Source organism: Macaca fascicularis, chromosome 1 (assembly GCF_037993035.2).
Source record: "Macaca fascicularis isolate 582-1 chromosome 1, T2T-MFA8v1.1".
Lineage (NCBI taxonomy): Eukaryota > Metazoa > Chordata > Mammalia > Primates > Cercopithecidae > Macaca > Macaca fascicularis.
Window position 1 is genome coordinate 51,463,802 of NC_088375.1, and position 15,779 is coordinate 51,479,580.

Sequence of the window (15,779 nt, forward strand, 5' to 3'; positions counted from 1 at the left end):
TCTTTGCAGCCTTGATAAGCTCTATGACTGAATCACTCCTTTACATCATTATCCTTTTTCATGTTATTGTGAGCTCAAACTTTTCTGTGTTTGTACCTGCACTGATAAAGGAAACAACATGAGCATACGGAAATAGGGGTGGGATATGTGAAAGGGATTAGTTATAAAACTCACAGTAGGCAACACAAGCTTGAGGTTTTTCTAATTTCTTTGTCTTGCATTATATTCCATTTACTCTCCTTGTTTTAAAGGTGTTCACACTCATTGCACACAATTGATGCTGTTGTATTATGTGCCATGTTTATTGGGTGGCTTCTCATATCCTTATCACATATAAGCCCTTTACACAATTTGAGTCGGGCTAGAATATGTTAGGGAAGTTAAATGGTCAATTATTTGGACAATTTTACTGATTTAGCCAAAGCTTTTTTTGGTATAGAACTGGCATGTTTTTCTCCTAAATAATTAAATCAAACACAATTGATTTAAGTTAGAAATGTATTTTAAGCCCAATATGGCATTCAGTCTGTTCAATTACACTTTGGCTCAATTTTTGCAAATTTAAATGGAGAACCAAAGCAAAAACAATTTACCTAGGTATTTGCCTTAAACTAGTATGGTATAGTAGGATTGTAAGATCATGTATTGTGATGATAATCAGTGTTTGTGATTAAGCTTTGTCCTTTTTTGTCTAAAGCGAGTTTTATTGCCTAATAGAAAGTAGACATTCTTTGAAGACAATAACTAACTTGTCTGGATTTTGAGTTTCTCAAGCTTGAGTTCTTAAAAAGAAAACAAAACAAAACAAAAAAACAAAAAGGGTGGGAGTGCTATGAGAGAAGAGAGAACACCCCACAAGTTTCTATTGTTCCAGAGCAGTGGCTAAATCTGATGGGGATGAGGAGGAAAAGGCTGTGCAATGCACTGCTACACTCTTGACTTCAGGATGCTCGGGCTCCATAGACATTTTTCTGGCCAGTTTGGCAGAGAAATATTGAAGACACAAAAAGTCCAATCATGTTTGTGGACAATGGGCATAGTTGCAGTAACCAGTTGACAATTAATGGAGGGAACTCCAGGTGTTTTGGTGTCACCTGTCTTGTATATGTGCACACACACACACGCACACATATACACATACATGTATATACATATACATATATACATATACTACATATACCTCTCAGGTGATTCTAATGATGATCCTCACAACAGTTTTGGAGGCTGATGTTGTTTCCTTTGTTCAGCAGTAAAGTTTTTTGCCAAACTTTAGGATGCATTAAAATTACCTGGAGGGCTTGTGAAAACACAGAGTGATGGGCCCAGCTCCATGGTGGATAATTCAGGGGATCTGGAGTAGTGCCTGAGAATTTGCATTTTTAAAAAGTTCCCAAGTGATGCTGATGTTTTAGGTTGGAGACCACACTTTGAGAACTACACATATGAAGGATGAAAGAGGTTCAAGGATTTGAAGCAACATAATGACTTTTCCAAATTCACAAAGCTAAAAAAGATGAGACTTGAAACAGGTGTTCTGATTTTAAACACACTGATTTTTAAAAGTGTACTAGTGTGTTACACTTTACAAATTTAGTTTTGTATCTATTATCTCAAATGATGGTTGAAAGAACGTGGTAGGTAGGGGCTATCGCTGTGTAAAGATAAAAGAAATTAAGCTCAAATAACTGAAGTACTTCTACATGGCTACATAGCAAGTAAACAAAAGATAATAGAAATTAATCAAGATACCTACCTTTAAAATCGAAGTTCTTTCATTACTTTAAGTTGCTCTAATCAACCAAAGTGAAATGATCTCATACTTTAGGTACCTTCTCTTTTTAGAACACACAAAAATATTGAATTAACTACATTCTCATTCCGCATAGTGACATAATATTGAACTATGTGACTGAAATTTGCAGCAGCATTTAGTTATAATATTTTTGTCTTAACTTCAGATTCTGTATTATTAAAATGAAGTGTGCAAAAATTTTCCATTTCCTGGAAATACATTTATTTGGTAGATTTCCAACTTACAAAATGTCTCTTGTCTGTGATGAGTTGATTGGAGATACAAAGATTGCTTAATTTATTGAAGGCTAGATTCTGTTTTTGAAACACCAATATGTGGCCACATAAGGTTTTTTTTCCAGGCTATTGTATATTTTCTAGACAGTGAAAATAACATATCATATAGAAGAGATGTTTAAAGACCATCAGTTCGGGTGCAGAAGTTTTATATACTGGGTCCTTTTCTCTCTTTCTTTATATTTGGCAGAAAAAGTAAAGTGTTAATTCTTTAAAAACTGTTCGATTGCTGTGCCTGCCTGAGGCCACATCTTTCTACATACACTTTAGGCGGGCAGATCACCTGAGGTCAGGAGTTTGAGACCAGCAGAGGCGGAGGCTGCAGCGAGCCAAGATCACATCACTGCACTCCAGCCTGGGTGACAGAATGAAACTCTGTGTCAAAAAATATAAAATAAGATGCACATTTGTTCCTTTCAAGGAACCATCTTTGTCAACATCTGCACAAAACTTCAATGAAAAGTATCCAGTAATTATATGGACTTCATTTGTACAGAAACTGCCAGGAACTCAGAAACACAGCTGCTTTCTTAACGTTATCAAAAGTAAGAGTCATAGTATCTGCATTTACCCGCCCCCCGACAAAAAACACACACTTCTATCGATCTAGAAAGGTATTTATATTTTTATGACCCACAAGAAGTATTTTTGGAAATAAAGTTTGAACTAGCTACCTATATATTACAGATCTGTTTTAATATTTACAACATAAATAAATAGATATTACCCTGTCCAAAACAAAAATAGTACTGACAAAAGATTGACATACTTAACAAGACTACACCTCAACAAAGGCCTGCAAACTTTGTATGTACAGGCTTTTGAGAGGAAAGCAGCAGAACTACACATATGAAGGATGAAAGAGCTTCAAGATAGAAATACAAACATATTTAATTTTAACTAGATAGAGGTCATTTGAATGTATTGAATAGTTATTATTTTAGCAACAAATAAATAGCTGAATTTTATTTAAGACCTAACTATGCTTCCAGAATACATGCAATTCTACCTGGTGCTTAAATAGTTCTTTTTCACCATCAACAGCTTGTCACCTAAACAATACCAAATTTAAAATCTACATATCTACCATTCCATATCTAGAATGAGGTGTCAGGGTGGGAAGAGCATAACCCTTACTGTTGTAATGGTAAGGCAGGCTAGCCCCCCATGCTAGTCATACTTGTACGCTGAGCCTGTGAATTTACCAAGAGCTGTTCTGCAGAAGACACCCCTCACTCTCTTCTAGCTAAATTCATGAAGCTCATTCTTCCAAAATAAGGTCAAGATTTTTCTTACTACCCATAGCAATCTCTCTTGTATTTTCTATGGCATGACGACTCATTTATTCATCCTGACTTAATGTCAACACCTCATTGTCTTCCAGTCTAGAGTGCCAACTTCTTAGGTGCCAGACTGCATCTTACATTCTTTCTACTATGCTGAATCTAGGAAATTCTGGGAACATAAATAGCCAACAGGTGGATAAGACACCTGTTGTATGCCGATCTTTTGTCAGTGCTATTTTTGTTTTGGACAGGGTAATGTCCATTTATTTATGTTGTAAATATTAAAATAGATCTGTAATATATAGGTAGCTAGTTCTAACTTTATTTCTTTACTGTGGTCTGAAAAGGTATTCTGGTTTAGAAGAGTCACAAGTAGAAAGGGACTGGATTCTGTAAGAATCTTTTACATATTTGTAATAATGTCTGAAATAAAACTGTATTTTAAGATGAAATTATGAAATATTTATGAGTGACTATTATTTGCTGTAGGTAGACTGCCTTTGTTTCAATTATTCTTCCATGAAAGAAACAAAATAAATAACTAGGTAAGTGTCCTGTGAAATGTTTTAAACTTATAAATATGTCCTATTTAAAATTGATTACCTTCATAATTGTTAATTGATCAAAGCATTCATATTAAATAAGGTCTATAGAAACTTTTCATTGTAGTCAGATTAAGGAACTCAATTAGAGGATTAAGGAACTCAATTAGAGGCCCCCAATGAAATTAATAAGCCCATCAACAAATTATTGTAACTGAACACTTATCTTGGCAGCTGAGAATTGAAAGAAAAATTATCTGAGAACAAGAGATATAGTTTTTAAAATTACCAGAATGGACAGATTCTGAGGTCCTCTAAGTCCACTTTTCAGACAAAGGGCATTCATTTTGTTATCATTATTTTTTAAGACATCTTTATCTATGAAGCCCTTGAAACTAATTTATTTCTTTATTTCATTCTCCCTCCTTTCCCTCCCTCCCTCCCTTCCTCACTTCCTCCCTTCCTCCCTTCCTCCCTTCCTCCCTTCCTCCCTTCCTCCCTTCATATTATTCTGATCTTCTGACTAGGAGAAAAAATATAGACTATGCCTCCCCAGCTGTTACATTATTGGGACACAATTTGTATTTTTTCAGGTTTTTTTTTTTGAATAATTTTAAAAGGAGGAGAGTATGAAGATTAATCAAAATTATTATCTATTGAGTAGGCTGCAATCAAGAAATTATCCAAGCTGTACTTAGTAAGAGTCCAAGCTTTCTCACATTCAGTGGTCTCAAATTAGCAGCAGCAGCAGCATCACCTGGAAACTTGTTAGAAACACAATTTCTTGGGTCTCACTCCAGAGCTCCTGATTTAAAAATTCTGCAGGTGGAGCTCAGGAATCTGTGTTTTCACAAGTCCTCTAGGTAATACCAAATGTATTTTAGAATCCAGAAGTTTATTTCTGGGCAGAATAAAGGACATGGAAAGCCTCATTCTAAACCATTTTTTTTCTTGCAAAAATATATAAAAATATGTTGAAAATGCAAATAATATGGCTGATTGTAGAGAGAAATTAACGCAATTTTGCTGGTTCAGATCTGATTCTTCTATTTTGTTCCACATGATTGAGGTGATTCTATTCATCCCTTAATGGGACTAAAGATAATATGTTGCCCTACTCATTAGAGTTTGACAGCAATCAACATTTATTAAAGAGCACAGAACAATATTCAAATAATTTATGCTTCTATAAAGGTATCTTTATAATCTGGGGTGGAAAAGTTTGAGAAGGGATGAGTCATGGAAGAATTTTTTTAATCTTCAGGTAATTAATTTAGAAGGGGAATCGTACATAAGCATTTACAAACTGTATTGAAATATGAACACAATTTCACTTTCTTTATCCCAGTAAAATTTCGTAGTCATTTCTCTAACTTCCGTTTCTGTTATGGAATGCTCTTTGATTTGCAGACATGTATTATGTATAACCAAGAATAGAGGCTTTCAGAAATTGTTGACTCTAACAAACTGATAAGTTCTCAACATATGGTTGTTGTTGATTGGATTTATCTATCATAACAAGAAACTAAGATAAGGTTTCATTCAGCAAAAAACACTATGAAGTATCACTTTATGGAAAGCCATTAGCTAAGACTGAAGTATGAAGTAACATGAGAAATGCAAATAACAGCAATATAATTAAACTGTCAAATGTGATAGCAAAATTTATGTGAAAATGCATGTAGCCTCAGTGTTCTTTCCTCACCCCCCTCCTTCCCCGGTTTTTAAGGCGACATCAAAACAGTTACTTCTGAGAATATTTATAACCTGTCAAGAGAAAAGACTAGAGACTATGTGGCTGTGCATCCCTGAAGGAAAATGTTCGTTTCAAAGCACCATTGATGTAAATATTGCCTCTTTTCTATTTTGCTGAATGAGTTGTTATGCTGATAAATTTAATTAGAAACATAATTATCTAAAAGCCACTGGCATTAAAAACACCAGTGCACTTCTGTAATAGAATTATAGATGTGGGACCATCTTTAATATAGGGGACATGAGTCTTAATACGACTTTTATTTTTTTGAGACGGAGTCTCTCTCTGTCACCCAGGCTGGAGTGCAGTGGTGTGATCTTGGCTCACTGCAAGCTCCGCCTCCCGGGTTCATGCCATTCTCCTGCCTGAATACCTGGGACTGCAGGTGCCTGCCACCACACCCCGCTAATTTTTTGTATTTTTAATAGAGACGGGTTTCACCATGTTAGCCAGGATAGTCTCGATCTCCTGACCTCGTGATCCGCCCGCCTCGGCCTCCCAAAGTGCTGGGATTACAAGCGTGAGCCACCGCGCCCGGCATGACTATTGCTTTTAATGTGAGGAAATAATAGCACGATAACAACAACAACAACAGTGCTTCAGAGGAAGTTTGATATGGTTGATGGGAGATAGTGGTAAGAGATTCTTGCAGATGAATATTGCTATTTCTGCTAAGCTGTTCAAAACTTGAGACAGGTCTAAATCTTCATTGTCACATACACACACACACACACACACACAATTTCCTCCCATTGGTTTTCATTTGGTTGTATTTACTGTACACTGAGATTTTAAAAAAATATATGAAGTGGCAAAATACCTCTGCAAACAAACAGAACAAGTATAACAAAAAAAAAATACCAAATTACATTATGTGTAACTGAACTAATATAATAGGAAATGTAAATATTATGAAAAGAGGGAATTATTCTTAATTAATAGGAATTAAATATTGTTTGTCCAAGGAAAGAGATGTCAGAGATGAAATGGGTAGCTTGAATAATAATAGATGGAGGAGAGAGAAAATGAATGTGCATATCTGTGACTATGTTTTTTATTTAAAAATATAATTTTTAATGGACCCAAGAGAAAATCTTATTTCAGTAAATATCAACTGTTGTTAAACTATGAATACAAAAATCTATGCTTGAAGCTCAGTTTTGTAATGTGCTCTTATGACTTAGTTTCAATTATCCATTAATTAAAACGTCTAAATAATAGCTATTTTTACAAAGAATATTGTGAATATTTTACAAAGAATTATTGTGAAGTATAAGATACTGTATATATCTCATATATGAAAGTGCACATATAAATTACTATTATTTCCAGGCTTTAGAAGAAAATATTTTTCAATATTTCTAGATATGAAAAATGCCCCTAATGCTACCATAGGACAAGAGCCTAGGAGATGGACTTTAAGTTGTGGCTGTTACACTCACCTAGATCACATATGTTTATTACTTCTATGTAGAAGATCAATTATACTGCAGTTTTCAGAAGTATTAATACATGTTTATTTTTCTTAACAAAAACTGATGACCTAAAAAAAGGAAGGGAAGGCAAAAGAGAGAGAGTGATATGGTTTTGCTGTGTCCCCACCCAAATCTCATCTTGAATTGTAACTCTCCCAATTCTCATGTGTTGTGAGAGGAACACGGAGGGGGGTGATTGAATTATGGGGGCGGGTCTTTCCTGCACTGTTATGGCGGTAGTGAACGAGTCTCATGAAATCTGATGGTTTTAAAAAGAGGAGTCCCCCTGCACAAACTCTTTTGCTTGCTGCCATCCACATAAGATGTGACTTGCTCCTCCTTGCCTTCTGCCATGATTGTGAGGTTTCCCTAGCTATGTGGAACTGTAAGCTCAATTAAACTTCTTTCTTTTATAAATTTTCTAGTCTCAGGTATGTCTTTATCAGCAGCATGAAAGTGGACTAATACAGAGAGAAAACGAGAAAGAGAGAAAAACAAACAGAAAAGAAAGAGAACAGTTTCATTATTAATTTTCCATTATGATATAAAAACCTCAGCTTACTCAAACCTAAGAATCATCCTTGTTTCTTTTTTTCTCATCTCCATTTTATTTCCCTCACACCCCACTTCTATTTCATAATTATTCTAAGAAACCATCCCAAAAGACAGTGGCTTACTACACACACCTGTTCCCAGGTTATGCTGTGGAAGTAATTTCTGTGGTTACAACTGGATGTCTTTAATTTTTCCCAGGAAATTTGTCACCAGTTGCCTTTTATTTCTCTGAGGAAAATTGTCACAGAACCTCGGTTTATTATAAAGCAAGGGGTAACAAGAATCCTTTTCGTGTGCTTTTCCATATTTTCCCCAAATTCATATTGACTTTATTCTGACCAACACATTGTTGCTTGATATGAGAGGAATGGGGATTGGAAAAAGGGTCCAGTATCGGAATCAGTACATTCAGCCCACTGAGGACATCTTCATCCTGCCATGTCACTCCTGCAGCTTACTGATGTGTAGCTTCCCTTCTCTACTAGGAATTAAAGGAGAAGTTTGTATCCTCTGAACAAAGTGTGCAGCTGCATGCGTGAACATACCTTGCCCCTCCCCACCTCACACAGATGTAACGAGAGGTGTTAATTTACATATCCAAATAAGTCTTCATAATATTTACAGTGGTTCTGTGGCTCAGCATTTGGATTAATAACATAGTTAATTTGGGGACTTTATGATATTCTAGATCCCACCTTTTACTGCACACATATTTTCAATGTCAGTAGCACAGAGGCATCCACATGCTAATTTAAAGAGGTTTGTTCATTTAGGTTTCTTTATTCTGAAATCTCTACTAAAAATGAAATTTTAATGTACTTATAAAACATATTACTTTTTCCTTCAGAGTGATATAAGACCCAGTAAAACCTAGGTAATCAGCTTCAGCAACTAATGATATTTGTAGAGGCTTTTGAAATGCATATTAGGTGATAATATTCCATCTCTCACTGTTACAGTATTATTATGATCCTAAAACTAGTAACACTGTTGAAGTGAAATCCATATAAAATAGCAAAATTCTTAGAACTTTTAGGCAGTGTGTTTGACATTTTCTTACAAAAAGTCAATCCAGTTTCTGTGCTCTTGGGTCATTTTTTTTTTTTTTTTTGTCATCTAAGTGAGTCAGGATCAATAGGATCATTATGTTTATCTATTCAAATCTGAGATATTGACTTGCAAATAGACAATTTCATTATCCTCATGGGCATGATTTTCCTGTTGGTGTCATTGGTACTAACTGAGCCTCTTGGGATTTCTACTGAAAGGTTATGCTAGCCTGTGTTCAACTCAATGAGAGTTTACTAAATTCCTCCAATCATGCCTAGAGGTGCTGCATACAAATATGTGGTAATAATATCAGTGTTAAAGAGCAATGTGAATGAAAGGGTTACAAAATGAACTCAAGGATGATACAGAGCTATGCAGAATACTCACTATAGCAGACAAGATCAGATGGCACACTGTGCTTGGGGTTCATACACAATTTTCAAAACAGCAGGGCTTTGTTCTCAGTTCTTCAGTTCTTGCAGGCTTGTGAACTCTTCATCAAGATGGGAAATACAATCTTTTTGCTTTCTGAAAATGTGAAAATCTTTTGAAGCTGAGTTTGCTTGTAGTCAGTGCAAATGGTGAAGAAGAGAAGTGAAGGAATTTAGTCAAGCAGTTTGCAAAATCTTATATGAAGGGTTATTTGGGAGATTGATTTATGAGTTTATAGGACTACAGGAGAGTCATTAGAAGATGTTGTAAAAAATTAAACTGAGTTGCAGTAAGTTTAGCAATAACCCATTAGATAAATCATATAATCCTTAAAAAACGTTTATGTGATGAGAGAATATTTTTTTTGTCACAATTATGTTTTTATTCTAGAAGACCACCTTAATAGTGGGTTTAGAAAAGCAAAAACAAACAGAAAGCGGAAGCAAATTCTAGAGAAATCTATCTACATCAAGATAATACCTATGGAAAACAACAAAGTGTGTCTTGCTGGATTTGTCTTCCGTTCTTAATGTCACATGGTTTCCTTTGGCAACCTCCAAGTCACAGTCTATACTCTCATTAAATTCAAAATTGTGAAAGTAGTGAATGTATCCCTTTTTCACATATTTCAACATCAAGTCTATTGTTTATTATTCCTTAATTCTCTTTGCAAATACAGTGAAATTATATATTTTAGATTAGAGATTTGGAAATAGTAAATTTAGTGGCTTGCCCACTTAATTCAAACAATTATTTTTATTTGTATTATTTGAGTGTCATTTTCAAGGCAATGGAGCTTGAAAAGGAACAAATCTAAACTTCAAGAATAAAGCATTTTATATATTTTACTGTTCCAATTTCAAATTTTAAATATGCTACTTTTTCTATCAATATTCTTCTGGAACTATGTATGAACTTTCTGCTACTGATTACTTGGTAACTCTTTACTGTTGATGTGGCCTTGGTATAGTTCTGTATACTTGTGTGAAGTTGGAATTGTAAAAGTACTCACTAGATCTGGGTTTGTGAGAATTACCAGAATAATGGATGTAAAGTGCATTTACAAAATTTATTCAGTATGTTATCAGAATTTAGCCTTTGCTAGCATTTTTATTACACTTTATACTCTTATAAATTTGTTCATACATACTTTCTTGTTTGAGCTTCTTATGAGCTTATGAAGTAGACAAGAGTGAATATGACTATACTAATTTGAGAGTGAAGGAACTGTTTAATTTCTTTATTTCTAGAGGATCTGAGTCCTCTTATAAAAATAGGTTCCATAAAATAAAAGTTATAGCAATATTATCTGATTTTCAAAATTGCAGAATTAATTTGTGACAATCCTAGGGCAAGGCCTCAGGTACTTGGAGTTCCAGACTAACTTTTTGCTCTATCACTGTCCCTTATAGACAGATGATTCTCAAATCGTGTAACTGTGTTCTCTCCTAAAATCATGAGAAAAGTTGTATAACTGCAAGTAAATTTTGATAAAAAATTCTTAAGAAAAATTTCTCATTTTTACTTTTCGTCCCAGTAAGTACTTGGAAAACATTTTTGGATCAAATTTCCTTAATTGAGCATTAATGATTGACTTTGAGGTGAAGAGAGGAAAAAAAAAATTAAAGCTTCTCGATTGACTATATGCTACACAAAATTGTATTCCCAACTTGCCTATAATATTAGTTTTTCTTCAAAAATGCTAATAAGCTGACTTAACTTGGTCGAATATTCTTAACATGGACAATAATTTTCAAGTAAAACCTGTATCTTTGTGTGGTTTCTGTATTCTTAGAAAGCATACAACTTTACAGTGCACAGGCAAGGATTTAGTGCTAACGTCATGTACAGGGACGAACCTGATATAAGACCCATAAGACACAGATTCTTTTAAAATCTATTTTTTTTCTTGGCAGGGGAGAGGTTTTCCTCCATTCTCTGGCAGTTCCCTCAATGTAACATAAGAAGCTCTGCAGATCGCTAATTAGGAGAACAGGATTAATAATATAAGTAGTCAATTTTCATTACCTGTTTTGCTAGCTACTCTTCTGTGTAGCAGCCTTAGCACCTGGGTGATATAAAATAGTAAATGTCAAAGATACAGGCAAGACAGGGTATAGTCCCAGTTTAAAATAAGCATCTCACTCTAGGAAGAAGTTTCCCTAAATACTAAATACTCCATGATAGCAGATTTATGAAAAAGTAGACTATGAAGGATATGAGAGTGTTCTAAAAGGATTTCAAGAACTGAAAGAATAAGTGAGCAGGACATGTGGTATATAGATAGAAAATACTTTCATTCATTTTCTTTTGGATCATTTTACCCATTTAATGGCTTTTTTTTTTTTTACTTGGACTGACCCATTGACTTTATGGGGTTTGGGATTTGGAGAGCGAAGATCATTTACAGATAACCAACACTTCTCTGATTACTTGCAGTTCTATTAAAATTTTCCAATATACTATCATATAGTTCAGCATAAGAATAAAACCCTTCTTACTTCGCTTAAAGCTTTTTCCTCTCCCTAGCTCATGCCTGTTGCAGGCTATAAAATTGTCATGAAAAAGGTAAACATGGTAGATTCCTGTCCGTCTTCCCATCTAACATTTCTACTGCTCTGTCTCTGTGCATTGGGCTAATTGAGCCTTTTCCAGGATTTCAAATAAGGGAAAGGAGGAGACACAGGAGGCAAAGAATGGACTCCATTAACTTGAACCCATCTGTCATTGGTTAGTTTTCTCTGGCTATGGTATTGGAACTTCCTCTCTCTCTCTCTCTTCCCATCCTCTCCATAAAGTTATCTTCACTGGACATCTCACATCTGCAGTTCCTTTGGTACAGTTGCTTTGGACAAGTTCCTCGGACTGGTCACTTAACACATGGCCCTTGGCACTGGGACACCTGATAGATTTCTATCTGATTTCTTTTGAGATGTGTCTGTGTGTTTGTCCCTCAATTGAGCCCCCTGGAGAATGATGTAATATAGCTAGCTTATTGATGTAATATAGCTAGCTTATTCTCTCTTTTCATACCCCTCAGTTTCTTATCACCCATATGAGAAATATGCATTTTTTTTGCTCCTACAAATTCTGGGGCAGAAAGACTTTGCCTTTTATTACTTTACCATGAGAAAAAGGCTTGTGGCCATCTGTCATCTCTTTTACAAAGTCTCTGTTATAAGGCTTTTCCTTTATTTGAACTTAGCCTACTAAATGAATAGGAGGAAAGTTCATTTGCATTACATACATTTGGAGGGACTAATGTTTTCTACATGAGAAAAGAAAATAGAAGTGCTTTCTAATATGAAAGTTTTTTATTATTAGGTTTATCTGAAAAACAAAATTCTCACTATAGAAAAGAGCCAGGAATTTTATGGTTCCCTTCACAATTATTCAATCCGTCATGTTACAGACCTTCAATTCCAAAGAACAAAATGTGCCAAATGTCTTTCACTGAATGTTCCCAATAGTATTTTCTGTATCACTCATGTCACTGTTATGGGAGGAAAAGGTTATGAAACTTGGCACCTTGTGTGCTCCAAAGGTGAAGCATGAGATGCTCTAAGGCATGTCCGCCAAGGTTCCAATTAGACTGAATTTGGATAGATGAGATGGTGTGCGGGGCAGGAAAAAAAATGTTCAACAGATATCATTTAAGTAAACACTAGAAACTGGAGAGGATGACCCCTAAAAATTGCCATCCAAAAAAATGCTCTTAAGTAAAAACACAAATTTTCAGAGTTCTTTGTGTTTTTGAGTTAAAAGACTAATGTGTGTGCATGTGTGTGTGTGTATTTTTGTTTGTTTGTTTTGTTTTTTGAGAAGGATTCTTGCTCTGTCACCCAGGCTGGAGTGCAGTGGTACGATCTTGGCTCACTGCAACCTCTGCCTCCCAGGTTCAAGCAATTCTCCTGCCTCCGTCTCCTGAGTAGCTGGAATTACAGGCGCCTGCCATCACGCCTGGCTAATTTTTATATTTTTAGTAGAGACAGGGTTTCACCATGTTGATCAGGCTGTTCTCGAACTCCTGACCTCGTGATCCACCTGCCTCGGCCTCCCAAAGTGCTGCGATTACAGGCATGAGATGCCGTGCCTGTCCAGACTAGTGATATATTAATGAATTTTGATTATTTTCTTCTCAGTGAACACTAAAGTAGATAATAAGGAACCCAAATGTAGATGCAGAGCATGATCAACAATAGGACTATGAATATCTGGAATCTTGTAAGTCTAGATTTAAATTCTGGCTTAACTACATACAAACCAAGCAAGCCTCTTAAACTATAGGACCCTTATCTATCTTATTTATAAGACAGGTGGAATAAGATTAATTCATTAGGTTGAAGTAAAAACGAAGTAAGAATAATGCAAAATGCTTGGAATACTGTAAGCATTAAATAAATGATAGCTATCATCATTATCATCATCACTATTTTTTGTCATCATTTTCTTTTTATTTATTATTTATAAAACAGCTTTACTGAGGAACAATTGATATAGAAGGAACTGCACATATTCAATGTGTACAATTGGATACGTTTAGACAATGCAAACCCTGTGCCTTTTGCTATCATTTTCATCTTGAGCAAGCTACTTTCAACAGTCTTTTGTTTGCCATACAGTGGTTTCAAGACCTATATCTGCAGAAAATATATTTTTCAAAGGTAGTCACATTCATATTTCAAATGTTTTTTTTTTTTTTTAATTTTATTCTAAGTTCTGGAATACCTGTGCAGGATATGCAGATTTGTTATATAGGTAAATATGTGACATAGTAGTTTGCTGCACCTATCAATCCATCACCTAGGTATTAAGCCTAGCATTCATTAGCTATTTTTCCTGATGCTGTCTCCGTCCCAGCGCCCCCCTGCTAATAGGCCCCAGTGTGTGTTTTTCCCCTTCCTGTGTCCACATGTTCTCATTGTTCAGCTCCCACTTATAAGTGAGAAAATTTGGTGTTTGGTTTTCTGTTCCTGTGTTAGTTTGCTGAGGATAATGGCTTTCAGATGCATCCATGTCCCTGCAAAGGACATGATCTCATTCCTTTTTATGGCTGCATAGTATTCCACGGTATATATGTACCACACTTTCTTTATCCAGTCTATCACATCACTGTTGGACAACTGAATTGATTACGTGTCTTTGCTATTGTGAATAGTGCTACAATGAACATATGCGTGCATGTATCTTTTTAGTAGAATGATTATATTCCTTTGAGTATATGCCCAGTAATAGGATTACTGGGTCAAAGGGTATTTCTGGTTCTAGGTCTTTGAGGAATCATCATACTGTCTTCCACAATGGTTGACCTAATTTACATTTCCACCAACAGTGTAAAAGCATTCCTATTTCTCCATAGCCTCACCAGCATCTGTTGTTTCTTGGCTTTTTAATGATTGCCTTTCTGACTGGTGTGAGATGGTATCTCATTGTGATTTTGATTTGCATTCCTCTAATAATCTGTGGTGTTGAGCTTTTTTTCGTATGTTTGTTGGCCACATAAATGTCCTCTTTTGAGAAGTGTCTGTTCATATCCTTTGCCTACTTTTTAATGGGTTTTTTTTGTCTTGTAAATTTGTTTAGGTTCCTTATAGATTCTAGATATTAGACCTTCATTAGATGGATAGACTGCAAAAGTTTTATCCCATTCTGTACGTTGTTCATTCAGATGATAGTTTCTTTTGCTGTCCAGAAGCTCTTTAGTCAGATCCCATTTGTCAAGTTTTGCTTCTGTTGCAATTGCTTTTGATGTTTTTGTTATGAAATATTTGCCCATGCCTATGTCCTGAATGGTATTGCCTAGGTTTTCTTCTAGGGTTTTTATAGTTTTGGGTTTTACATTTAAGTCTTTATTCCATCTTGAGTTAATTTTTGTATAAGGCATAAGGAAGGAGTCCAGTTTCAATTTTCTGCATATGGCTAGCCAGCTTTCACAGAACCATTTATTAAAAAGGGAACCCTTTCTCCATTGCTTGTTTCTGTCAGGTTTGTTAAAAATCAGATGCTTGTAGATGTGTGGTCTTATTTCTGAGATCTCTGTTCCATTGGTCTATGCATCTGTTTTTATACCAGTACCATCATGTTTTGGGTACTGTAGCCTGTAGTATAGTTTGAAGGTGGGTATCGTGATGCCTCCAGCTTTGTCCTTTGTGCTTAGGATTCTCTTGGCTATATGGGCTCTTTTGTGGTTCCATATGTATTTTAAAGTAGTTTTTTTCTAATTCTGTGAAGTATATCAGTGGTAGTTTAATGAGAATAGCATTGAATCTATAAATCACTTTGGGCAATAGGGCCATTTTCATGATATTGATTCTTCCAATCCATGAGCATGGAGTGTTTTTCTGGAAAATTTGTTTGTGTCCTTTCTGAGTTCCTTGAGCAGTGGTTTATAGTTCTCCATGAAGAGATTCTTCACTTTGCTTGCTAGCTGTATTCCTCGGTATTTTATTCTCTTTATAGCAGTTGTGAATGGGAGTTCATTCATGATTTGGCTCTCTGCTTGTCTATTGTTGGTGTGTAGGAATACTAGTGATTTTTGCACATTGATTTTGTATCCTGAAACTTGCTGAAGTTACTTATCCACTTAAAAAACTTT